The 26,931-nt window shown below is 44.0% G+C and overlaps 2 long non-coding RNA genes across 2 annotated transcripts in view; both read left to right on the forward strand.

Annotated features, from left to right (window-relative positions):
- The window catches only part of LOC136789688 (uncharacterized), a 291,948-nt gene that overhangs the window by 173,550 nt on the left and 91,467 nt on the right, over nucleotides 1–26,931 (forward strand). The window lies entirely within an intron of this gene.
- Nucleotides 2,002–26,931, forward strand: part of LOC136789689 (uncharacterized) — a 35,132-nt gene continuing 10,202 nt past the window's right edge. Inside the window, exon 1 of the long non-coding RNA XR_010828604.1 lies at nucleotides 2,002–3,716. This is a non-coding gene — a long non-coding RNA (uncharacterized lncRNA). The remainder of the gene's footprint in view (nucleotides 3,717–26,931) is intronic.

The raw sequence follows: 26,931 nt of genomic DNA on the forward strand, positions 1-26,931 counted from the left end.
AGTTACAGACACGTCCAATTGCTTTTAAGGTGGAATTCTGCAAGTACAGTAACTCTGTAGGCCCTAGAACAGGGGCTTCCCACCACCACAAACCATATATAGTCCCTTACGGCAGAGCTACTGTATACAGCAAGATGCACGTTGTAGTACAGCTGTCACAGACATCCCACTTTTATCTTCAAGACAGCAGTTAAGTTTGAAAACTACTTTATTTGAAATTAAAGCTCTATTTGAAGTAGCTGTTTTCCATCATTAGTAACATCCTACAAAATGTGATCATGTCTACCCCCCTCCCTCTTTCCCTTAACTATGTGTGAAGGGATCCTGCCAGTTCCTAGAAAGAGGGGAATAGGGCAGGGTGGAGGAACTCACTGCTCCTGTTGTAAAAAATCCTTTAGACATTTTGGTTTGGTTTGGTTGGAGGGGAGGTGGAGCCCGAATGACTGAGAATTTGGCTTGGCATGGAAACAGCCCACGCTGCGAAGCAGGGCATAGGCTTCCATGCAGAGCTGATTTTGCTGTGACTGCGTGTGAGCATTGTAAAACTTGGCGGGTATTTTAATGTGAAGATAAAGCACATAAGGAAGTTACATTGAGATAAACTTCACGTGTCACTACAGCCTATTGAAATCTTCGAGCAAGACCTTTTAAGCTACCTCACATTTATCATGGGCTAGAAACAAGAAGCTACATCTGAGGAACTGCTGTGCTGCAAATTCAAACCTTGCCTTGCCACTTGGAAATGTGTTTGTATGCCATATTCTCAGACAATTTCTTTATCAGGAAACCACCCTACTCAGGAGAGCATGGAATGGTGTGCTTTATTTAGCTGTGTGCTTAACTCATAGAAAGCTATGAGACTTGAGGACATTTTAGAAAGTAAGACAGTCCAAAGTCAACCTAACATACTCTGCATATGCATATGCTGCCATTACTGTGTTACTATTGAAAAGTATGACCATTGGAATGGCTCCAGATTCAGATCCTGTTTCTTCCAGTGAAATAATTCTGAAGGATCCAGAGACTGTTTCTTGCTGCAAATTTCTCTTCCACCCTTTTCACTACCCCTCTTCCCCATTTGGGCCATGAACAAAACAATTCCATGTGAGCTTTCATTCTGTTACTGATCCTCTTGGAAAGAAGATCTGTAATGTGTAACTGAGTTGATTTGTTCCAAGTTGTATCTCTTGTCTAGGCATTTCCAAACCCACGATGCTTGGTCATTGCTTTGAAGGAGCATAGGCATCCCAGGAGATGGACACCTTTACCAACCAGCTCCAGATCTCAAAAGATGCCTTTAGCCCTTCAACCTCTTTAGCCAGGTGCTTGTGTGCCTTTAGCTAGTGGCTTTTTTTTTTTTTTTTCCAGCAAAGCCTTGTTTGACATAACTGTAAGTAGGGCTTGAGCTCTTTGCCCAGAGCACAGTACGACAATAGCTAGGTTGTCCATGCTGACAGCCAGTGTGGATCCACATAAACCGGGCAACCCAAAACTGGTGATCTAGCTCAGTACCTCAGCTCCAGCTGAAGCAGTAGCAGAGGCTTGGGGAAGGGGGAAATACAGACAGTCCTTTCCTTGGAGCTGCCCTGCTCAAGGTCTTAGGTAATAGTAGGGGACACAGGTAGCCAAAGTCTAAAGAAAGAGGAAATTGAAGACTGAAGAAACATACTGTTCCCATGAGCATCAGAGTGCAAACTTGAACTGCCCAGTCTCACGTAAGTTTTCCAGCTAACTCAATTGTGTACATTTTTTCCCCTCTTATATCCTTAGACACGTAGTCAACATCTGGGAGTACTGCACACTGCTCTCTGTGCCCGAGAGGCATTCTGGAAGTCATTTGAGCAGGAAGTGCCACATTATCATATATATGATCATCACCTCACATAACCCTTTCTAAGCACCATTCTTTGGAAAGAAGTCCTCAGATAACCCACACAAAGTCAGGGGCAAGAGGGGAGTGTAAGGAGGCCTCTATGGAGAGTAGGGGACAGTCTTCCTTTGCCTACAGTTGACATGCATCTGAAGCTTCAAGGTGTCTGTTGACACTGTTCCTGCATAAGGTCTACCCTGCCCAAACCCTGTTAGTGGATGGGGAGGCACCTCCATGCTGCACCGAGATCAGGAAGTAGTTTGGATGGAGAAAAGAGGTGTGAAGGGAAGACAGTGAGGGATGGAGAGCTACAACTGTCCTGTAGCAGTTGTGGCAGTGCAGACATGTCCTGAGTGGGGACTACCTGAAAATCCCCAGTTTTGTATTTTTGACTCCAGTGCTTGCTGGGAGCTTTGAATAATTTCATGCTTCATTCTGATACTGAATAAAAACAAGAGAGAGCAGAATTTCTTACAGGAGGGACATGATGGTTTTTAGTCACCTTAGAAAAGGGTGGTATTTGGGGAGTGGGAGGAGCTGCGATTTGAAAACTCCTGTTGGGGGTTAAAAAAAAAGACTAGTGTACGTACACAAGTTTTCATTCTGAGTAATGTTCATTCAGCTGCTTGGTTCATGGAGCAAAGCTGAGGCTACATGGGGCTTGTTTTGTTAAATTTTCACACCATTGCTCCAACCCAGATAATTCCACTGATGTTGCCAGTGCTGAGAGTTGCAATCTTAGACATGTTTCCATTGACTCACTGGCACGCTAACCATTATGCCTTATTCTGTTCTGACCAGTGAGTTGAGCATAGCAGTTGAAGGGCCAGTGGCTAGTGGTTTGAAACAGACTTTGGAAGAGCTGCAAACTAGTTTGCAGCATTGACTTTGGGTGGCTTCAGCTGGAGTTCGCATTGGGAGAATAACTCAAGGATGATTAGAAATCTGCCTCCCTCTGAAATGACCTAACCTTTAATTTGACTTTTAAAAAAAGGCAGCTGCCTGGCTTGCACATTTGATTTTTAGAAAAACAGAAAATGTCAGTGAAGTAGCAATATGAGGTGCTAAGGCCGACATTTTGTTATCAGTTCCTTGCTATGAAATCTATACTGCCTGGTGATTTTCTTCTTTAGCAGTTCCTAGAAATGCTGCATTTAATCTGTGTAAACAAGTGTTTACTTTCTGTCTTGCCCAGGAGTTGCAGATGAAAGTGATTATTGTTTATCCTTCCTCCCTGGCCCAGCTTTGAAGTTCGCTCTGCTGTGAGCACAGTTTGGGCTAGAAACCTTAAGAGAGATGGCCCTTCCAACCCGAGTTATTCTGTTTCTCTCCTGCTGCAGATACTGTATGCAGCACTGCCTAGCACTGCAGGCATTAGTAGCGCTTTGAAGCCATTAGGGGAAATGCTGCAGTATCCTCTCACCATGCCATGTTACAGCCATGAAATGCAGAAAGACTGCAGTACTTGGAACTAAAATCATAAATGCAGTAGTGTTATTCAAATGAATAACAGTAACCAGCTTAAGGGGGGTTATTTTAGCATCCAGGATCTATACTAAAACAGAGGAAAGAATAGAAAAGCTTTATTTATTATTTGGCGAGTCATAATTTGATGTTCCTCCATCTGCAAAGGAGTAACTCATGGACACCCATTTTTTGCCCCTCTCTGAGAGCAGAAGGGGCATATAAGGGTGTTGTCTCACAATATTTCATCTTTATGATGCGCAAGAGTGATTCCATCCCATATAACTCAGGACTGTAGCCAGAAGTGAAGCTTGCATTTCATACTGGGGAAGGAGGCTGGATGTGCGTGCTCTGAACCGTGAAGTCCACTGGACATGAAATGGTAGGGCTGAAGTAGTGGCAGTAGCAGCAGCAATATATGGTCTGATTCCAAGCTAATGCAACCACATCATTATATTTTACAGTGAGAAGAAAGTGTTTTTCATGTCATTGCATCAGTGAGGTCACACATTTCAAACACTTTTTCCATATTTTATTATACATTGTCTCAGAGTGATACTGGCAGTTCCGATAAAGCAGAGTGGCTTGGATGAGTCAGGGAGGCTACACGATCTGAAAGCTGTAAATTGAACTCAATTGCTGATTACTTTTCCAAATCATCTTTGCAGTGTGACATTTCCTCTTATAAGCTTTGTGCATTGTCAATTTTCATAAAGGCGTGAGGATTTGGGGTGCCTTGTTACGTTTTTGAAGTGAGGTTACAGAAGCCTTGGTAGTATTGAGAAGGATCAAGCTGACAAAGGACAAAGATACATCCTTGTCAACTTTTTAGCTCAACGTTATTGCCTTCTTTCAGAGTAATGTGTATGGCGAAGGCTAGAGCTCATTCATTTGCCAAGACTTCCTACTGTTAATGGTATTTTTTCCTAGTGTCTTTCAGTTGACGTTTTCAAAGTACTTTGATTGAGTTCATTCATGTTCTTGAAAAGTAGGAAATGTTTAAAAAAAACTCCTTATGTTACACAGTAGGTCCAGTGGTCTGCCCAATGTCAGACAGCACCTCAGGGTAGGAAACAGATTTTAAATTCCCTAATTTAAACCATTAACATTAGCCTCCAGTCGTGGGAAAGCACACCTTTTCCCACCCCCTTCTTCCTGTCACTTCCCTATGGAGACATGGCTTCAGCTTCTGCTTTGTATTGCTCTTTCTTTGTAAAAGGGAAGGTACTGCTTAAGATCCTGGGATACTAGAGGACACTGCAGAGCCGTTTCCTCTTTGAAAGTAGCTGTAGAAAATTCTGATATGACAGCGCCTGAAATGTTGCTGTGGAGAAAGAAAGCTCTTCCTGCAGTGCTGTTTATGCAAGGTTATCATTAGCCTTTTGGATTATTTTGTAATAGGTTTCTCCCTGAATATATGGTATTAAATCATGGGTTTTGTAGGAAATAGGAAATTCAAACCTCAGGTCATAGAGTCTCTGAGAAAAGGATAAGGAAACTGCACTCATAAACATTAGTAAAGAACTAATTGAAGCAAGCTTTCGTGGTCTAAGAAACTGTCTGGATGCTATGATAAATCTTTTACATCTGCAGTGCTGAAATTAATATTTTGGAAACAGTTTTCAAGTAATCAGTGAACAACTGTCTCATAGATTGATCAAATTACCCCCCAGACTAGGTACAAGCTTTGAGCAGGATAGGGAAAAGAGTGAAATTGTGCAAGGGGATGCATGCTTATCATCTTGCAGGGTTTGTGCAGGCATCATAGGATGTCCACACACAATATTCTGATGTTCAGTTAAGTAATCCAGGAACCTGTCGCTGTCATTACTGACTTCCACAGACCTCACCCCTGAAATAATTTTAAATAGATTTACTAGGGGGCACTTGGCCCCGTTCTGATACAGCCATTTCTCAGATTTGGGCATGAAGAACCATGTATCTTGACAATTATATACATGTAGTAAGAAGTCATGAACAGTTTATGAAAGAAAATGAGGCATTATTTCTTCAGCTCCACTAATAGCAAAGAAGTACAGGCTTTTGTCAGCACAGTGATATAACTGCTCCTCTCCACTCCACACATCAGGCTGTAAAAGTAGCCCTATAGTCAAAGTAAAAGTTCCTGCAACTCCTACCATTTGTGCTAATAAATTCACTCCCTAAAGTTGTTGCAAATTACAGAGCTGTTGCAATTACAGTGACTCTTCAGGATCATTACAATGAGGAAAAGCCAGTTTGATGAGTGTTTGCAATTACAATTTCAAATGTCAGGACAGGGCACAGTATTTTTCTAATTACATGTCACTGCTAAAAGATAGGTGTTTTTTCCTAGTATTCTTTGCTAAAAAAGGTCTTTTCTTATTGCTGTTGCTGCTGCTGTAGTTATCACTATTTATTTTAGCATGTATGCCTAAAATCCATAACAGGTCTCCAGCTACAATCCCATATTAAACTGAGTCAGGTAGGGTGCAGTGTCTGAAGGTGAAGCTGCCAAAAGAAGAGAAAAAATCCTTAAAGCTTCAGGAAACGGTGGCATTGATTCAGGAGAGAGCCAGATGCTTCGGTCTGAGTCAGTGCCGAACCTCTTCACAGAATTAGCAGGCAATATTTTTCTAGGACCTTCTTATACATGAGCTGAGTAACTGAATCCCCCTTTTCATCAAAGATCTCCTCATCTATTTTTCATATAGTCATTTATGTCTGCTCTGTGGGCAAAATTCCAGCTTGGCTACTTCTGTGCTATCTAAAATTTGGTGATTCTTTAAATATCTGGAGAGAGCTTTCTTGGAAGAGCAGTCATCACCAGATCATTGAAGGCAGAAATGTTCTAGAACTTTTTATGATTATCCCTCAGAAAGATGCTTCTTCTGCAGTGGGCTTGTTGGACATTTGAATAAAATTGGTACTGAACGTAACGCATGTGGAGTTTTGAATAGATCTATGAAAAATGACCCTCTCCCTCTCCGAATTTGTTTTAAGTTTGCCCTCAAAATGTGTAACTTCAGCTGATTCTTGAAATCTGTTGTGATAATATAGGTAGGAAAAATCTTAAATTATCATAGAATCATTCAAAGTTATCACAGAATATTTCAGGTTGGAAGAGACCTCTAAGGTCATTTAGTCCAACCTTTAATTATAATGCAGAACAAGTTAGAAAAAGCAATCAAAGTATTTCTGAGCTATTTTTCATAACATGAGAATAGATCAAAAAGTCCTATTTCCTTTGTTTTGTAAATCTCACACAAAGCCTGTTTCCATCGATGGCTCAGTTACCTTTTCTTGCAGTATAATCCATGAGAAACGTTTTAAAGAAGGCCTCAGCAGCCAGCTACAGCACTTTCAATATCTGTGGACTGAATATGGGCCCCTGTTTTCCAGCGGTGTGACAGTAGCCGTCTGACTGAATGGCATTGCGAGGTCACTCAGCTGTGATCCGTGTCATGGAACGGAGATGTTGTGGATGGTGAGCAGGTTTCTCCTTCACATAATTTTGATATCATTAGAAAGCTTTCACATAGCTTTCTCTAGCACATACCATGACCTGCAGATCATAACGTCTCTGTGAAATGCTGCAGGGGAAATTCTGAACTAATCACTCATAATAGCTCTGGACAGGCCCACGGGGTAAGTCTAAGGTCAGGGCTGGATTGATCTTTGATGTGAGAAAGGCAGTAGCTATAATTCGCTTACTGGTCATGGGAATGGGACCGAGCCAAAACCGTTTTTCTCCGTGCTAGATAAGGGGGGGAAGGGGTGAGAGTGTGACTTAGGAGAGTCTCAGTTTTACAATGATGCAAAGGACCGTATCTCTGGGCAGTCATTTACGCCAGTGCAATGCGAATGCTGAGTGGGAACACTCAGAGCTCATGTGTTTTATACCGGTTTTGTGCCCTCTCTCTGCAGACTTCTTTTTGTCAAAATAAAATCTTAAAGAGTTCAGAATGATACCACTTTAACATTCACTAAAGCAGGGTATTGTCTCCCAGTCCATGTTATGTGGAAAATGATGAGAGATGCTTAGACAGTCTATTTTGGCCATATGGTTTGGGAATCTTGATAGCTGGAGTGACAGCATGTCCATTGAAACACAGCTCCTGGTGCCCTCCTTCTGTTTGCATTCTAGTTACTAGAATGATCTCTCTCTCTCTTTTTTTTTTTTTTTTTTTTTTTTTTTTTTTTTTTTTTTTACTTTGTCTGCTTTTGTGGTACTGCAGATACTGCAGATGGTGGGGGGAAGAAGCAGAAGCAGGGAGGGTGGGAGAGAAAATGTGGGGAAGGGGTTTCTGAATCCTGTCACTGCAATTCATCGTGACCTTCTGGATTTTCAGCCCAGCTCAGCCATCCACCACATGTCATGTGACTGTCACCTCACATTATTGTAATTAGCAACTGCCAGCCCCAGAGATTTGATGGTGGAAGTAAAAATGTCTGAGAAGCTCTCTGCCAACTTAAAATTAACCCTCGTGCTGCGGGCAGATCCTTCTTCAGCTATGGTCATAAATAGCTGTTTGCTGATAAACAGCCGCCTGCTTTGTCCTGCCCCAGAAGTAGCTCCTCAGCAAATGTGCTGAGACAGTCCCATGCTCCTGTTGTTGTAATCCAGCGCCCTTGTCTCACCCTGCTTTCTTCTCCTTGTGTCCTCTCAGTGCTGTTTCACCCTCCTTCCTCTCCACACGCCGTCCCTCTTCGCTGGCTCTGAGAAGTGAGGCTGCTAATGAAAGCGATCAAGCCGACAGTCCCAGAGTCTGTGTGGGTGGACGATAAACGTGGCTTTCCATGGCTGTGCCAAATGAGCTCCATCTGCCCAGTCTCAGAAGAGGCCCTGCTGCTCAGTCTGCGTGCGTCTCTCTCTTCCATCCCCTCTGCCCTGGGCAGCTCCTTATGCGAGCACCTTGGAGGTGCCCAGGTCTCCTTACGTACATGTCTCACTTTCAGAGCATCCATGCGTCTTTCTGGTCCTGCAAGCTGGCATCTATTATGGCGATGCCACTCGGTATTTTAGGCCAAATAGTAAGAAGTTTTGTGGCATTTGGGAATGTGGATATTTTGTACCATTCTACCTGGTGCTGTGTCAAAGGTGGAGAGAAGGATGAAAACTGCTCCCTGGTGTAGGACGGAGCTTTGCCTCACCCACCTTCAGTAGCCCTGTGCTTTTTTTACCTCTGCCAGGCAGTTTGGCCCAAATCATTCCTATGAAGAAATGACACACCGTGAGTGTAGTTATGAGGCAGAAGCTTTCCCCCAAACTCTGCCATCACCCAACTGGCTCAGCAGCAGTGGCAGGGAAAGCACTTGCATGAGGGACACATGCTGCCCCCTCGTCTTGGTCAGCTGCCTTGGGCAAGGCAAGGGAGTGTCTGGGCAGCTGGACTTGGCACCCCACTTCTGCTGTGGGCATGTTGTGTGGCTCCGGGCAAGTGTGAAATATGAGTATGTTGAGCCTGATGGCACTTCAGGCAACTCCTGAAATACCAGTAAGAAGTCAGAATCAAATCTCCATGTTAGGCTGTGCTTAGTCTGGAAGATGGCCCAAATTCTGGCCTGTATTTGGGGTTTCAGTGTTCAGCAATCCCTCAAAGTCTGGCTCTGGTTTGTACTGGGTGCTGTTCACTTTTTATACAGGACAACCCTTCTTGCTGCAGGTAGAACTGAAAGCCTACTGAAGCTGGCAGGGGGTCTTCCACTGAGTTGGACTGCCCCCTTCACTGGGAAGCTGGGGGGACATTTAGTGAATGAAGAAGGCAGAAATGAATTGGCTGTGTTGGGTTTGGGTGCAAAGTGGTTTTGGGGCTCCATGGGAAGAAGGCGTAAGAAAAGTAGGAGCATTGCAGAACTACGGCTTCTGCAAAGGTTAAGCAGAACATTTTTGAGCCAGCCTTCACGGGTTTATCTTCCAGTCTGGATAATTTTTAACTTTGTCAAAGGATGGTAAGACAGGCCCAGAAATTATACTGGCACGTGGATTTCCAGCCTGAGATCCACAAGTAAGGTGCTGCTTTGGTCTCCTAGCAGAGGTTGCACTGTGTGTGAAAGGAGAAAGGTGATCTGAGGATTTTCACCTCCCAATACTATTTTTTTTTTATTTGTGCTTCCTCTCCGTGTAGAACTGAGGCAATATCTCAGCTGGAATTGGGAAAACAATGACAGCACATGAAGAGCTACATGGAGAGCTACCTGAGCTACCTTAAGCTATAGCAGCACATAAGTAGTAGCACGGACTTCAGTTTGGGCCGTACAAAACCACCTGGGTCCCTGCCCATTTATGTGGCAGCTCTCTCTTTGTGGCAGTTCTGTCTTTGCTCCTGAGGATACCTCAACCAGGTGGATTAAAGCTAGGTCATATATGCCTATTCATGCTACAAGTTCCTCACTTTCGTAAAGGATTATAGCCTTTCTCCAAGCACGACTGGCAACTGCTGTTGTCAAGGCCCTCGTTACATGGCATTGACAAATCTTGCTGAGTTATCTTCTGAGCAGAGGGTGGCGGGAGGTCATTCTTGCTGCTACTCTGGTTAATTATGAGCAGCTCCTGCTCACCTGCTGTGCAGAGGTGACATCACAATGACAGCTCAAAGGAAGGTTGCCTTCCTCCAGGAAATATCTGAGATTTCAAATGAAAAATCAGAATATGGAGAGTGCGACAGTACCTGAAACCCAGTCTCTGTGGTCATTGTATCTGTTCAAATGAATGGAGAACAGACAGGTAGCAAAGATATCCTGTTAGTCCCGCAATTCAGCTAGGTGATGAACTATTTCAGTGCATGTGACAAACGGAGTTGATGCGGTTCTGTCTCAGATCCTGTTCTGATAGAGTTAACGTAAAACCAAAAATATATTTGCTTGACCTATTCTGCACCGTGGCTCTTAGGCACTGGTTTTTGACTCCGAGGGTGATAAAAAGAGGTTAAGGATAAGGTTATACCCTTTTTGCAGTAGTTCCACATTGCCATAGTTAGTTCTGATCTGTGATGTCCTTTCCTCCTCCCATGTTGTTACAGACAGTTACAATGACAGCTATTGCTAGAAATTGCCTATTTCTTAGTTTGCTTTCTCTTGTTTGTGGCACTGGGGCAGAACAGTTCCCAGTTCCTCCGCATCACCACAACAAGGGTGACTGAGAGCCTCTGAAATGTTATTACAGTAGTTGGTCTTTGCATGCTTGAGCCATGTAGATCTTGAACCTGTTCTCAACTTTTGAACATGCAGAATTTACCAACACACCACACAGCTTACCATGCCTTATGCCCATCCACATGGCAGGCTGTTTTTATAAGAGCTGTCTTGCATTTTGTTGCCAAGCCTGACACTGTGCTAGATCCAAGCAATAACTGCGTTCACCAAGGAGGAAAATGCCTACATGGCTATTACTGTCTTTAGCTTTTCTAATCACAGCAAATTCTGATGGCTTGTCAACTACATCCACAGAATAATGCATCTTTTCTTTGCTGTATGCTCTAGGCTATTTTATTGTATTGAGAGCTCCAACAGCTTTATTAAGACAGCAGACTCCCCATTTTTCTTCTCATTTTAGTGCATTTACAGCCCATGCTCATCATCAGAGATCACTGGGGGTCTCTCTGTGGAAGAATAGCCTTAAGAGTGAATAAACTTGGCATTATTATTTGCTTTATTTGGATAAATGAAGAGAAAATACTTGCAAGCAAATGTAAAGATAGCCATGGAAAGAGTGAAAAAGAATCAGCAGAACCCTAAAAAAAAATCAGAAAACAAAGTTATGTGCTTAGGTTGTTCATAAGGTGAGGCATTAGAAGAGCAGGCGTGAGGAGCAGTAGCAGAATAGTTTGTGCTTGTATTATGTGACTGCCTACAAGAGAATATGGCATGATTAAGAGAAATCTCTGCTTGCGACCTGAATGCCTGGCTAAATCGTATGTCCATGCAGCTCAGTGCAAAGTGTCAGCACTCATTAGATCTGGAGCTCGTGATTTAAGCTAAGTAAAGATGTGGGTGGATATTTCTTGCAGCACTAGGCTAAGCTGCCTCTGTAGCCATACCCCCAGTGACACTTCCTGGTGGAGCATAGGAAATGGAGGGGTTTGTCTTCAGGAGCCAACAAATTTTCACCACTAGCTGAAGGGAGTGATGGCCAGAAGCTGCCATTCTGCTAACCGTGAGCAGCAGCACCTCATCCTCATGCCATGATGAGCACAGGATAGTTGGCATTGGAAGGCACCTCTGGAGGTCTCTGCTTCAACCTCTTGTTCAAATCAGGGTCGGCAGAGGTCAGACCAGGCTGCTCACAGCATTATCCAGTCTTGAAAACCTCCAAGGACGGAGAATGCACAACCTCTAGTTTTTCCACCCATAAACAGAACGTGTAAGTTACAGCATATAGCAATGTAATATCTTTGTGACCTGATGAACTTGGTAACAGAATCCAAGCTCCTGCTACTCTGCTACTTCTACACTCCTCTGCTGTGTAGCTGTCTTTATCACTATCCCATTATAAGAGGTATATAGAAAGCTGTACATTTTGCCCATAAAATACTAGACAGCACAGATACAGATGCATGATACACATGCAGTGAGAGTAAAAGATTCTCTTTTTCTCAGCCTCTGTTAGGCTAATTTGCCAGCTCTCACCTGGTTAAATATGAAGCATGCAAAAAACAGCATTTTAAAAGAGTGCATGATTTTATGTTTTTAATGTCAGCAGTGTGTTAGATCAATTGCCTGGGGAACTGTCATTGTCCCTAGCTCAGTAGTGCTGCAACTCTCCAAATGCCCTGGCAACCTTGCACCCAATAAAAGAACTGTGCTAATTGCTTGAAACTCTTTTTATGTCTTCCTTCCAGCAATATTTTCATATATTTAAACATAAGCTTCAGCATATCAGCAGGTCAAGGGAAGGTGCTGGTTTACTAAATCCTGGAGTCCTGGACTGATAAATCCTGACACACAGGGCTTGGTCACAGCTCAAGCTGGCTCTGCTGCTAGACTGTTTTTTATCCTTGAGAAAGTTACTTTGGCTCTTCCTTTTTGTCTTTCTGCTCATTTTTGGCCTTTCTAGCCTGATGCTGTAGGCTTATTTGTTAAGTTACTGTCTCTTAATATGGATTTGACAACGAGTGTCTTGCAACCCCAAGCAAATGCCCATATTCACTAGCTATTAACTATTTGTCTGGTGCATCCTACTGTCTTTTCACAGGAAAACTCTCAAGAGTCTCTATCTTGTCCATTGTGAAGCAAGATGGAAAAAAAAAAAAAGCTTACAACTATTCAGCAGAAAATGAAAAAATGTTTCTTACCCAGCAGTTATAACTATTATGAACCTGTCTCTCTAGACATATGATTTCCCAACATTAAATGAATTTGACATTTACAGCTGCTTTTATTTCTTCCAAGAGCCTTGTCTCTGTTCCCACTTAAAGTGCTGTTGTACTCAGAAAATTGTTAATATTGGCACCATGGGGGACTCCATATTTCTTATGTCAAATTTACTCAGAGCACAAGCATGTGGATCAACAGCAGGAAACTCCCTGGCTTTTGTGGCTTTTGGGTCATGGAGGAAAAAGGCCTTTGCTAACTCATAACCCTGCTAACCTGGATCCTGGGATCTGCCTGAACTGTGCAGGAGTGATGGAGGGTGATGAAGGAGAGCGTGACATACAGTGACAAGAATAGGCTGTGCAAGAAAGGCAGAGACAGCAGGCTTCTCTCCCTCAGCCCGCTCTTGCAGCTACAGAGGATTTATGATGTTGTAACAGGCTTCATCGTGAGTTGAATATGAATAGCACTACTCCCAGACCATAGTACAATCAGCATTTTTGCTGCATTGGCTTCATTGCTTTCCTTAAATACTGGCAGGACTGACTGGCAGAGTCCAAAGCTGCATGCTAAGATCCCTGCAGCGCTGCAGACAAAATAATGACCGAGCTGCAGGAATAAGGAAATGATGTACCCTGTAAGTGCCCTTCATTTAAGTAGAGATTCAGTGGGGAACAGAAAAAAAAATTTGGAGAGTGTTGCCAAAAATTCCTTCTTCCCTGTCATCCACTGCAGAGAAAATGATGTGCATATAGTTACTGCTATGCGAATTGTCTGATGCAGTCTCTGCCCTCTGTGGCAGAGAATTGCTGGCTGCCTTCATACAAACAGACAGATCCAGATTCCCAAAAGTACGATGCTGGGATGATGGGATCACTTATCATTTCACCAAGATGAAACGCAATTAGAAAAAAAAAGATTTCATTGCAGTATGTATATCTCTTACCAGCATACTCTATCTGTTGTTGTCTCTTGCTTACACTCTAAATAAGCAACTCTCGAGTAAGGATCATTAGGTGTTTGCAGTACTTAACACAATGGGATCCTGATCTGCCTTCATCTGTCACTATCACTATCACATCAGCATTTATTTGTTTATATTGAATGTCCTTTCAATAGGAAGCTGTGCTGAGAAGGGTAATGATAATAAGGATAGAGCACTGCTTTCCTCAGCCATGTCTCTTTGTAAGAATGACTTAGCTTTTTATGGCACCCTGAATGATATTTTTCCACAGATACCAGTGATTATTTTCTGAGCTGGCTTTTCTCTTTTATGCCTGCCTGATGTTTTTTAACACTGTATTTAGTATTTTATAGCTTGCCATTGCTTTCCATTTAAGGAACTTGAGGCATTTATACCTATGATGTAGAGAAATGTTATTATATCTATTTTACAGTTGCAGGAAACTGAGGAAAAGCATAATAAAATTAACTTGTCATCAAAGTCATGCACAGAGTTTATAGTAACATTGGCAATAACAAAAGCAGGTCACCATCTCTTCCCCTATTTTTAGCCGTTCCTTTCTTTTGTATCCTATCTCCCTCCTATCTTCTTTTCCTTCTACCATTTTGCCCCTATTTTATCCTCTCTTTCAGCATGTCTTATGCCTGAAAGTGTTTTTGTTTTCCAGATTTGTGAATCTGGATCTGATCCCCAACCACTCCTTTCATTTGCACATATGGCAATCCATTTACACACTGCCAATCCTGTTTCTCTTTTACATGCTAACAGCTAGGAATTTCACATAGCAAACTCCCAGCTCTTTCAGAGACCTTGGACGCTGGCAGTAATTCTCATCTTTCCTGCATTTTTCTGGTGGCCCATTATAGTGGTGGCATTTAACTTTGTGTTATAGGCATAAGTATTTTGCTTTATGAATAGGCCATTCTGAGAAGCTCTGTAGCTTGAAATGTGTGTAGATTTGGAGCATGTACTCCCGTGTCTGTTGTATGACTACCTGCAGTACTATGTGAGGATGAGGGTGATCTTTCCCCAGCCTGTATTTAAACAAAGATTACGTGTACAGATTTGCTTTCTGCTGTTCCCACATAGAAACAATCGAAATGCATCCTTCATGAAATCTTCGGTGTTTGCCTTGCAGTGTGCTCCAACAAAGACAGTCAATAAAATATGATATAGCTCAATAAAGGGAGATGTTTAGGGTTTGGGTTTTGTTGGGGTTGGTTGGTTGGTTTTTTAACCCTTAAAAAAAAAAAACAAAAAAAAAAACTTCTGCACCTGTTTATTTCAAAAATCTCTGGGCAATGTGCTCTGTGAAGTAAGAGGAGTCAGCTCAAAATTCTGCAATTCTGTTGACATGGGCACTCTTGGTATTGTTATTCTGATATTAATATATTGAAACAAGAGGCAGCTGCTAAGGAGGAGGGCAGGCTTTTTGCCAATGTAAGGACACCAAGGAAGCTGTCTGCCAGCTTCAGTATGAGAAGAACATTTTTTTTTTCCCCTTTCCACTCCTCTGGTCTTTTCCAGTTCTTCTACTCCTTCACATTCACTAGACAGAGGTGGGAGTTCAGTCTTCAAGCTGAATCAGCTCTTGCTTCCTTCACTACTGCTGTCAGCAGAGCAGAGTTTTATGTCATGACTGGTTTTGTGATGTGGATAGTGCTCCTGTGTATGCTGGGTTGATATGAGCAGCCTTATAGCCCCTTATCCTTTATCCTCAATGCAGCATGCATGCTGAAGACTGCTGAGGCTGAAATTCCTTGGCTATATGTATCTTCTCTAAAATGACTTCTACCCCTCTTTCTCCATTAAGGATATCAGAAGATCTCTGAAGTCATGTCTTTCATCTCAGTATTCTCAGAAGGAAAACTCTTTAAAGACCTGTTTTTCTTCTTACTTGTTTTACCTCACCAGTTATCTGTATGAACACGGCAAGGCAAAACAGCCATAAAAAGTAATAGCCCCACTCTGCTAAGCTGCCTACCAGCTGGTCCGATGTTACAGCATGTGCCGGTTACCTCTACCCAAAAAAAACATCAGTGACTGGAGTAAGAACGTGGATGGGAGATTTGCAAGGGACGCTGCCAATACAGTGAGTGCTACAATGCAAGTACCATTTTGTAAGCAGCATTATCTTAGATGTTCTGGTGCTGGTGTAAACTGTAGTTTTTGATGGGACAAAAAAAGAGCTCCATGCTATGCTATTTTCCCCAATAGTAGAGGCTGACACAGCCTTATTCTAAACATACGATTATTTATCCTTGCATTTCTGTGGCACTTTGTTACTGGAGGCTGGTTATGTTCCGCCTGACTCAGAATTTCTCCAGAACTATTCATTTGTAAAACCATTCCTCCTCACTTCGAGCCCTGAACTGCTGCTAAATAAGTAGATGTGTTTCTGTGCTGGGGGAAATTTGCCCTGGATACAGAGCAGAGAGTATATTAGAAATGTCAATGTCAGCTGTGCTAATTCATAGAACGATGAAACCCATTCCAGTTGCTTAGATAGGGCCATTCAGGTGTGCTAAACTATAGCACAGACGTGGAGTATTAATCCGGAGAGAGGAACTTCTCATCAGGTTGGAAATCCACGTACAGCTGGCGAAACAGCATCTAAAGATGGCCTCTTGTTCCCCCTTAAAGTTTTTAAGTGCACTTCAGCTTTTGAAGCTAAACCACTCCGCTGGAGGACTGCCCGGTCTTGCTTTGGCTTGGCTTTCTCTGGATACCCGCCACATACGAGATGTTAGCTACTTTGGACGTGTTTTAGAAACATGGAAAATATGGGTCATGTAACCTTATGTTAATGGATTGCTAGACTATTCAGGCTGATTTTGTCTTTTGCATTCCGCTTTTCATGCTCAAGAAGTTTGTTTTTCCCCTGGTCTAAACCTCACCCCTATTGACTGTTTGCAAAGAGAACTCTTGCAGAAGTGGCAGGATCCGCTGAGAGTGGGAAGGGGAACGGCCTTGCTATGTAGATGTAACATTTTCTCTGCCTGATTGGAGCTTTGCAGCTCTTTTCCTTGCTCTCTGATGTCCTCTTTTGCTGTACTTTTGACAGATTCCTGTTAATGCTTAATCACTGGTCAGCAATGCTTGAGCTGTCTCATAGTTTGCTGTGGTCCACTGATGGTGATCACGCAACCCACAGCAGCATTGTTTTTGTAACATCAGAGTAAGAGGAAAGTTGTCTAACAGAAGCACTTCTTACTGGAGCCTTCAAAGAGACAGCCACCTCTACTTTTATCTCATTGTAAGTAAAGATATGCTCATGAGGTAACAGGATTGCAAACAGTTACTTATTTAATAAAATGCCATATATATTTACCTTTAAAATTAGGGACTATCAGTGATCATATACAGTTCAGATGCTAAAATGGACCCCTTTGCTGTGAGGCCCTTGGACATATGGCAATTTTCTCTCTGTATGACAAGGCACAGGCTCCACATATCCCTGCAGGCTTGCCTATGTAAGGATGGATATTTTATTGTAAGGTGAATTGTGGTTTCACTGTTTCAGTTTTCCCCTCCTTTCTTGGAGTGTGATTTCCTGCCAAAGGTATGGCAATATCATCTTGGCATCAGAATGGCTTCAGGGAAAGAGAATTGGCTTAACAACTATAGAGCTGGCTTGTGAGACAGTTCATTTTTCTTTTGGCCTTCTCATACCTCAAATGCTTCAGCCATTTCTTGTTTGTAGGGCAGTGGCAAACTTCTCATGAAGATGGTGAGATACAAACACATGTAAGACTGGTGAAATGCGCAGTTACTATATCATGCTGTTGCCCAAATTGTTCTGAAGAATTACACATTTTTTCAAGTCCCATTTGTAATTCTTCTCTTGATTCAGCCTATTTTCTACCAGAGGGAAGGGAAGATGAACTGCTTAATGTGCATAGCACTTGGAGCCAAACATTTCCAGAAAAATTAAGGCCTAGATATGGTGGTTTTGTATGCACACAGATGTCTTGTCCGTTCATGGTCATCCCACAGAGACAGTGTTTTCCTGAATGAGATGGTAAGACCTATGTGCACAGAGTATATGCAGTGCTTTTGGTTTCTGATGGGATGAAGTGCCCTTGAAATAATCCCTGGCCTCACAGAAATAAAGGTCCAAGCTCCCAGTTGACATACTTTGGGTCAAAGGATCACAAAACCTGACCTTCTAGAAATGGTGAAAGTCTGAATGGACCAAATTTTTCTGAGCTGCTAATAGGTTTCTATACAGAAGGATCTGTTCTCGTAGTGAAAATACATTTAATTTTAGAAATGGTGTACCTGTGGTGACCAAGTCAAGAGTGGATGACAACCACACAGTTCATAAGAGACTCTACAGCTATATGGGATGAGGCAACAATGTTCTTCACTGGGCAACATGGAAAAGTCCTGAAGCACCTCTCAGAAAAGACTAGGGAGAAACCCAACTATGCTGGTTTTTCAGGGTTCAAATTTCAGAGCTGAACTGGGATCCAGACAGAGGCAAATGGTCATTCTCTCCTTACGGAAAGCCTGAAATTGCAAGTTGGCATTTCCCTGATTCCTGAGTTGTTCCCAGTACTGTGCTGTGTGGCATCAGCCTGTCTCACCAGCAGTGTTAGCTCAAACGAGACCCCGAGTCCTCCTTGTCACTGGCAAAGGAGTTTTGCATTCTCGTCTGACACATTGCTCTTACTCACAGCTGACCTCTGAGGTGAAGATGGCCTGGGAGGATTGCTCGGAAACATGGGGCATGGGTGGGCTGCAGCATGCAGCCTTGGAGTGAGTCAGCCTCTGTACATCTGTGCCTGCCCAGTGGCTGTGGGCAACTTGCATTTCAGGGCAAGGAGAGAGTAGGAAAGACAGGCCATGAGTGCGGGTGTCGGTAACGTGTGTGTGTGTGTGAGTCAATCTGTGAGCTAGGAGCTGAACGCAGAACTAAGCTGGGCTTGGCAGGCAACAGAAGTAGTGGGACTGGCCCTGAGGGTTGGGGCGAAGAGTAGAGGCAGCTCAAGACCTGAAAAGTGCCATCACGGGGACTGGACTGGATCAATACTGCTGTTCCATTGACTTCTGTGTCATACAGCCACAGTGACCACAGTCACACTTAACCTAAGGCTTTCATCTTCTTCGAGGGGAGGAGAGGGTTCAGAAAAGAACCATCATCCCATTAGCTGGCTTTGGGGCTGTTTCTTCTCAGGTGGGGGCCTCTGCACCCAGTTACTCACTGGAGGATGACTAGCGGGTTCAATACCCACTGCCCGGGGCTGCCCAGATGCTCCTGTGTGAGCGAGGGGAAGAGGTTCACTCTGTGCCAGACAGGGTAGCACCTGCAGAAATTAGGGGAAAATTTGTGCATAATAAGGAGGTGGAACTAAAGCTGGCAGCCAGAAACTAAAAAAAAAAAAAAAAAAAAAAAAATTCTTAGGAATTACATTAAAATTACATTAATGACTGACTGACAACAACAATAGGATCAAGATGAGTCATGGACAAAGGGCAGTAATGGGCCAGTTTCTAACACAGATTTCTTTGTAGCTGTTGCACAGATCAAAAGAGACTTTCAGCATTCATTCCTAGGGACAATAACACAGAGGCCTACCTCTCCTTTTGATTTTAGCAGGGTAAATCAGGAGTGAATCTGTTAAAGTCAGAGCAATTGGTGTGACACAGTGGATTGAAGGATAAAGATGCCTAAATCCATCACCCAGGAAAGGGACAGCCCTCAAGACTTAAAGATACATTAAAATGATTGGCAGCAGAGACAGTAGGAGTGCAGTTTCTTCCCACAGCCCTATCCAGCCAACCTTGACCTTTAGGGAGAAGTACCAAGTGAAAAAGACTGCTCTGCCCCCATAGTCCATTTAAGCCTCTGGGACACTGGCCATCAGCCAGCAGGAGGGCTGGTGTGGAGTGTCCCAGGAAGGCGCCCTGCTGTGCCCCAGTACCCTGAAGGAGCAGTCAGCAGCAGAGGCTGGTGAAGCCCTCTTCTTGCTTATGCTAAGGACAGGCATGGGCTTGCAGGGATTTATGCTGTTCGGTCTCATCGTTTGCTCCTGTTCGTCTCAGTGCTGGATAACCATCTGCTGAAGTTGAGGTTATTTCTAGTGCCTTGGGCAAACTTTTACTTCTGCTTTCTAGCTCATCAGCTGGGTGCCTGTTTTTTTTTCCCATTGTTGTGCATGGTAAGCCTGGACCAACAAAACACAGCCCGCTGCAGAGCTGCACATCCGCAGAGCAGCCGGTTCTGCTTCCACATGCAGTATGTTATGGAAAAGGGTTTGGGATGCTTGTAGGATCTTTTTACTGAGTGGAAAAGGTGATATCTTCTCCTCACCTAGATGGACACTGTCTCGGGTTATAGCTTTGCCTAACTTCTTGGGAGCCCAGATCTTGGTGGGAACCTGTTGGCACTGCAGTATTGTTCTCCTCCACAACACTAATTAGCCTTCATTGGCCTAGTTCTCCACTGACACTGGCCTCCTAAGCTGCCTCAGGGAGATTTAGATATAAAGGTGTCACTTCTATTCCACTGCTTATATATGGAAGAGTTGGTGATGGAGCTTGGAAGAAAGAGGTTTGAAATTCCTGCTTGCTCTCCATTTCTGGTTTCCACTTTCTCCTCCCAGCAGATTAGGAGGTATCTGTATTTCAGGTTCATTTTTTCTAGTTTTAATGGAGAACGCCTGCTGGTATTTTCCAGTTGACTACATTTATTTTACAGAGCGATCTTGTAATTCTGTCATTCAGTGTGGCCTTCTGTTCCCTCTAGTGGTGACTGGGCTCTCTGTAAGGCGTAGCTTCATAGGGAGTTCAGTTTAGGTCTGTGCCTACTTCCAAGATCTAATTTACCTCCATCTATGTCGTTCACACACAGATACTCAGTAAGAGGGCTAGAGGGCATGTAACCCAAGCATTGGAGTTTGAGTATCACCCTAGTGTACCTTACACAGCCTGATGGGTCAAGCACCAGCTGGTGTCCCAGAAGCACTTTGGTTTCCACCACTGCAGGCACAGGATCTCTCCTGCCTGGACCTGGATCTTCTGAAGGGCAGATCCAAAAGCAGGTAGAGGTCAAACTAAAAGCACAATGTACAGAAGGAAAGTGTGTGGATCATAGGACTGGGTGTGCCTGGGCCAAGATCTTCACCTTGCCATGTAGATGTGCTCCATTTAGGGGTCGAGGAGCTTGCAGTTGCCTTGGTGACTGGAGCTGGCTCTATTAGTGCAAACAGGAGAGTTTAATCCAGTATAGTCCAGAGGATTAAGAACAAGTCCCTGCAGCGCTGTGCAAGAAGGGGTGATTTCAAGGATGATGTGAGGCAGATACCATTTTTTGTGTTATGTTTAGCCAACATGGGAGTACTGGATTGAGTAAGTCATCTGCTTATCATTCATCACACTGCAAAGAGTGCATTATCCTTCCTATATTCCAGAAGCCCTTAGTTTTTGAAAGGGACGAGAATTTCACTGGGGACTACCAGTTCTCTGTCAGCAGTACCATCAACCAACAGTAGTTTCTCAGGTTTTTGCAATGGAAACGAAACCTCTGTCTAAAGGAAAATCAGTAATAATGTTGTATTAGTCCTTGACAAATGCACAGGAGTATGTGCTAGCACCATCTAGCCAGCATCTCCATCATTGCATCACCAACTGCCTCTTTCTCCCTATTTTTTATCTTACAACTCAATGCAAGGAGTTGCCCTGTATTTTAAGCTCCAACTCTCAATTACTGCCTTATATCCTTTGTCCTCTGGCATAATTACACATCCTCCTCCCTTCCCCACTGTCTGTCAGGGAGAGCATGCAGTCTTGCAGGTGGAGCCATCAACCATGTTCCAGTGCTTGGGGTGAGGAGGAAGGGAGACGTTCTGGTGATTTCCCAAACCTCAGACCCCTCTGAGAAGGGTGAAGCCAGAGTAATTCTGAACTGTGCTTACCATAAGTGTCTGAAACATGGAGAAAATGGCTACAGAGCCCATATTGAAGCTTCCCCTAGGGAAGTTTTAGAAACAGGGAGCTGTGAAGTCAATTTGCTACCTGCCTTGTCCAGATGGGGTAGCCCCAGGCACGAGTCACCTGGACCCAACTGCCTAATTTCTAGACCATGTGTCCAATGCAGCAGGGGAGTGGCCAGATGAGCAGCAAGTAATCACCTGAGGCAAGGAATCACCATAGATCAGGCGATGCTGTGGGGACAGCCATCCTTGCACGCTGTGTAAGCACCACCCCGTTTTGCGCTGTGGAGGCTGTCCTGGCAGCCCACTCTGTCCTGGAGCTTGCACAGCTCCTGAGCTCAGCTCCTGGCCCCCTTTTTCGGGCTGTGCGCTACCTGGGCGGTGACACGGAGGTGGTACAGCAGCATGTGAGAGAGAGCAGGATATCCCTGCAAGCTCCCGTTCCTTGTCCCCAGCAGCATGTGAAGGTCGCCTGCTCCTGGGTAAATTTCCATCGGATGCGGCACTCTCCCATTGCGACTCAGCATTTCTGACACCCGACTGCAGCTTCTCTTTCTCATTTGATCATTTTCTTGGTGAGAGGAGATAACAGCCGTTACTAGAGTGATTTGGCCACTGTCCAACAATGTGTATATTACTCACACATTTCCCTCCTAGCAAAAGGCTTTTCTTTTTTCTCTGTCTGGTTGCAGCCTCTTCCCATCTTCATCATTAGATTGCTCAGAAGGTCAGTGCTAAAAGAGAAATCTCCAAGGCTTTTTTTACAACCCAGACTAAGGGCCAGGGGGAGGGAGAGCCCAATCGAATTGATTCTTCACTAGGATTTTCTCTGATGCAGCTGAAAACACGATCCTGGAAAACTGGATATTTATAGAAACGGGACTGCCCCACTTGGGTAAATCTCAAGGTCGTCTGATGATCACTGCAGAAGGAATGGCCAGATATCTGTTGCCCCAGCATCATGAGACGTTAGACCTCAGCACTGAAATCTGCATACAAAATGGGATCCTACTCCATCTCCCTAACAACCATCTCTCCTGAAAATGCATTAAGGAAACACACAGCCCAGTACTGAGGCTGCTCGAAATGCCTGCATGGCTTTTTTTTTTTTCTTTTTTTTTTTCCCTGCTGCGAGAACATTAAGCTATTAACTCTAATACCCTCTGAGGTAGAACCAAGCTTGTCTGTAACTCATTTCACATATAGGGCATATTAGGAGTTTGCTTTAACAACAGATGAAGGACCGAGTGCTGGCCAGGAGCCAGTTCTTTGATTTGTGAGCCCTGCCCATCCCTTCAGGGAATTCTGCCTGGAGGTGCTGGATGCCTGTGTCCCCAGAGAGGAAAGAAGAGCAGAGCACTCCTGCTTTCATTACATCTCTTACATTCCTGCACAAAGACAAGCCCTATCCACATTGTCAGGTGAGCACAGTCCTTTCACTGCCCTCATGCTCCCAAAAGTGCCCAGCTGCCAGAGAAATCTTTGGTAGCAGGCGAAAGTGAGAACATGGTCGGGACCGCAGCTATTTCATACTGGCCCACAAAAGGGGCCAGGCATAAAGAGTGAGGGATCTCCACTGGAGAAAGCAGAGTCAAGGAGTCCCTGTCCCGAGATGGCTGCCCACTTCTGAAGGTTTAAAACACTCTCCCCTTCAAAAACATTAAAGGCAAACTAAATGCAACCTCTAGACAACCTTCCTGAATTGCCTTTCCTGAGCACAGAGGAAAATCTTCCCTAATGTTTTGTTTCTGCTGTATCTTTTCTCCAGCGGGGGTGCTTGCAAGAACCTTAAAGTTTTGTGTACAGGGTTGATAGGGTAAATTAGGGTAATTATTCATATTGTCAAACATTTATTCTGCTGTGAACCGAAATACTTGATCGCAGTGACAGTATTGTAGCCAACACAATACAGTGCAAAGCAGTAATAAAAGCCAAATGTATCCACACAAAAAAAAAAAGTCAGTCTGTGTCACGGTGATCTGTGACGAGTGTGAGAATAATCACGTGGCAGCTGCAACCAGGAGCAAGCAAAGCATGCAGCAAAGCTGAGCTCTCACGAGCATACTGCATGAAGGTTACGTTTTTGCTGTTGCATGACCTTGGTCAGATTGAGCTAGACCAGCAAATACAAGTGTGCCAAGCTGTACTGGAGCGTGTCCTTTGCAAAGGTGCGCCCACTCGAGTGAGGCCACAGGACTTGTGCAATCATTTGCCAGGTCCTCAGCCCTGCAGCACCCTGAGGTTATGTTTTTTTTTCTGTGTAGCTGGAAGCTGGTCTGGGTGTCTCCATGGAAATACTAGAAATAATGCCTGCCCATCAGGCTGCATTCCAGGTGGATTTAAATCTGGTATACAGCGTCGTAGTGAGGGGTCATTTCTGATGTAGGAGGAGTGAGTAGGTAGCTGACCAAGAATATGTGGCCCAGGGGAAGTAATGGAAAAGCACTGGAAGACTAGCGGGTTTGAATACAGTGGCTAACAGCCTGAGCCTGAGCCAAGTTGAATGGCTCATTGCACTCAGGTGACAGGTCCTTGTGGGTCAAGGGGAACTGGATAAGGAAAAAAGCCCGTGCAAAGGCTCAAGTTAATGCTGCAAGTGAAGGTGAACACTGGGTGTGAACATGCAGTGCTGCACAGAAGGGTGTACAGGTACAAAAATGAGACACAGGGCAAGACAGTCCAAGGTATTTAACCAGTGAAAGCCAGAGCAAACCTCCCTGGTCTGGGAAGGAACACTTATAGATTATATAGGTTTAAAGGTGGATCCTATGGGAAAAGCAGGGGTTACTTGTCTCTGAAAAGCAGAGGCTGTGGGAGGATATGAATTCCTAGCCAAGGACAGTCCATCTTGCTAGGACTTGCATGAAATTGAATACACTGTAGAGGATTCAGACCAGAAGGGCTGCAGCTAATACACATGACATTCTGAAGGATTAAAAGGATGTTTTTTCATGGGCCAGATTACATTAGGGAGGTTGACACTGTCATAACAAGGTGAGTCCTATTATCCATCCAGGAGTATGCATGACAAATATGAGAGGTCCACTGGAGTATGAAATGTAGAGGCAGCCTAGTTACACGGGAGGGGCTGGTGAATGCACTGGTGGGACAGAAGCCTGTGACTATACTGTTTATCTAGTTAAACTTTAAAAAGTGGGGCAGATCTTGTCTCTGTTGTGTGTTCGGTGTTGTGTTAGCCATATTTTGGAGCTTGTAGGATTGGCTTTAGTTAGCAAGTTCCAGCTCAAAGGAGGCAAATGGTACACAAAGCACCCAAAATACAGCTTGTCGTAGGAATTCAATACTATTTCTTGATAGATGTTTTACCTTTTCATTTGAATGCTCTCAGAAGGGAAATATGTTGCCCTGATCTGCCAGATACCTGGATGATTAATACACAGCTGAGGTACTAAGTGTCTTCAGGTGGCCTCACAAAGGTGTCTGGCAAACAAGAAAGACAAAGCTGTAGCTCTGACATTGTGGAAGCCTTTGTCTGCTCTTTTTTTCTCCTATTTATCAATACTTGTGCATTGAAGAAGAACTGTAGCATAATCAATTATTATGCTTATGCCCCAGTCCATGCGATCAGGGCTTGAGCAGAATTCTCTTCTTAGGTCTCACCCTAACAACAACTCGATATTTGCTCTCTCCCAGCGGATCTGGGAGCAAGAATACATCTGTACATTTCTAACAACGGGACAACCATCCCCAACAACACAGCGTGCTAAAGGGGCCCTACAGGTACTGTACAATTTAGGGCCATGCCTGGTAAGAGGGACATAATCTGTTCGTTCACTGCCTCTAACTCTGTTTTGTGCTTCTTAAATTCTACAAAGTCAGGAGAGGCTCCTCCTGCTGTGCACATTTTTGAGAGACCTCCAAATAGAACGACCTCCTTTTCTGCTCCCTTGGTGAGAGGACACCCTTCTGCCTACAGTGAAATGAAGCAAATAGTAGCATCTGCAAGTCCAGGGGGCATCTTTCAGCACTGGAAGCTTACAGGTTTTGCCTGGTATTTTCCCTCTTCCTAAAGCGCATGTTAATGGTTTTGACCTTTCCAGTAATTTGATTCCAAAAACGGTGTTGTGGCAGCTGAGCTCTGAGCTTTCATTTTGAAGAGAAGATTATTATTGCTCTGAAATCAAAGCAAAGGGCTGCTTGTTCAAGTCTCTGTGGAGATCCCCTTGTGTATGGAGATCTTCCTCTCATTCTCTCTGTGCCCTCAGCTGTGGGCCCGCTGTTAGGCCTTTCCTGTCTGCTTGACCAACGTGAGGATACATTTGCTGCCAGTTCTTTGCATCACTGTAGGATGGAAAAGCTCTAGGAGAGCCAAGCTGGTTGAATGTTTTGGGGCAATACCAAAGGAATCTGGTACACATGTACCTAGGATAGAGGTATGTGTGAGTGTGCGAAAACATCTGTTCTTGGTGTGCAGTGGTCAGAAGAACATTTAGGCTGCTTGCACAGAGACCGCCTTTGCCTGAAGCAGAAGCTGGCTCACACGAAGGGTCTCCTTCCAGATCTGGGTTTCCTTGTCTCCTCCCACAGTATGAATAATCCGTAACATTTCTGTGACTCAGTGGATTTGCGATGAAAATTCATGGCAATATTTTCGAAGTCCCAGTCTAATACCTGAGCCCCGACAGGATTCGTTCCCCCACATCTCTGGCATTTTGCACAGTTATGTAATGCGTCTTACTCACAGCACCGAAATCGGGAGTATGGCCATGTACTGAGGAACAAGTGAAATTCAGAGTACAATCCAAACCTCCACCTTTGTTCAGTTTTGAAAACCTCCTCATTCTTGTTTGGTTTTCCGCCTTTTTTTTTACAGTGTCATTTTTTGGTGGCTTACATTTGCAGATAGTTTGCTCTGCTGGCAGGAATAATTAAGGTCACAGCTTTATTTTTAACCTCTGCATTTGCCTTGCAAAAGTCAAAGTACTGTACAGAAAGAAAGTCCAGTTAGCTACTTCACAAGCCTGACAGCCACAAGCCTGGCTGTTTCATCCCCTCTTCTACTATTTCTCTTTCTCCTGTTCCCTAAATGCTTATTAAGAACAGCAATTGTGAGCAGAGGTGTACAAAAAGAGAAGTAATCTCACCCATACAACCCCCTAAACTCATGGTTATGTTCCTTATATCAACTGAATAGAAAGCTGCTGTCCTCAGCAAACTGGCAGTAAAGATCGTTTGGGAGCTCACTGCTCAGTGCAGAGCAATATCTGTTCTCAGTGCAATTTCTGGTTGCTACCTTATGGAAAGTGTCCTTTTTGCTGTGCATGACAAAGGTTGTTCTCCAAGGTTTGACAGAGCATTCGCAGTCACATGCAGACACCATAGAGCCTCGTCATGGGGCAAGTACGCCGGGGAATCGTCATAAGAGGACTGTTCAGATATTTTTG

This window comes from Anser cygnoides, chromosome 1 (genome assembly GCF_040182565.1).
Source record: "Anser cygnoides isolate HZ-2024a breed goose chromosome 1, Taihu_goose_T2T_genome, whole genome shotgun sequence".
NCBI classification, from domain to species: Eukaryota; Metazoa; Chordata; class Aves; order Anseriformes; family Anatidae; genus Anser; species Anser cygnoides.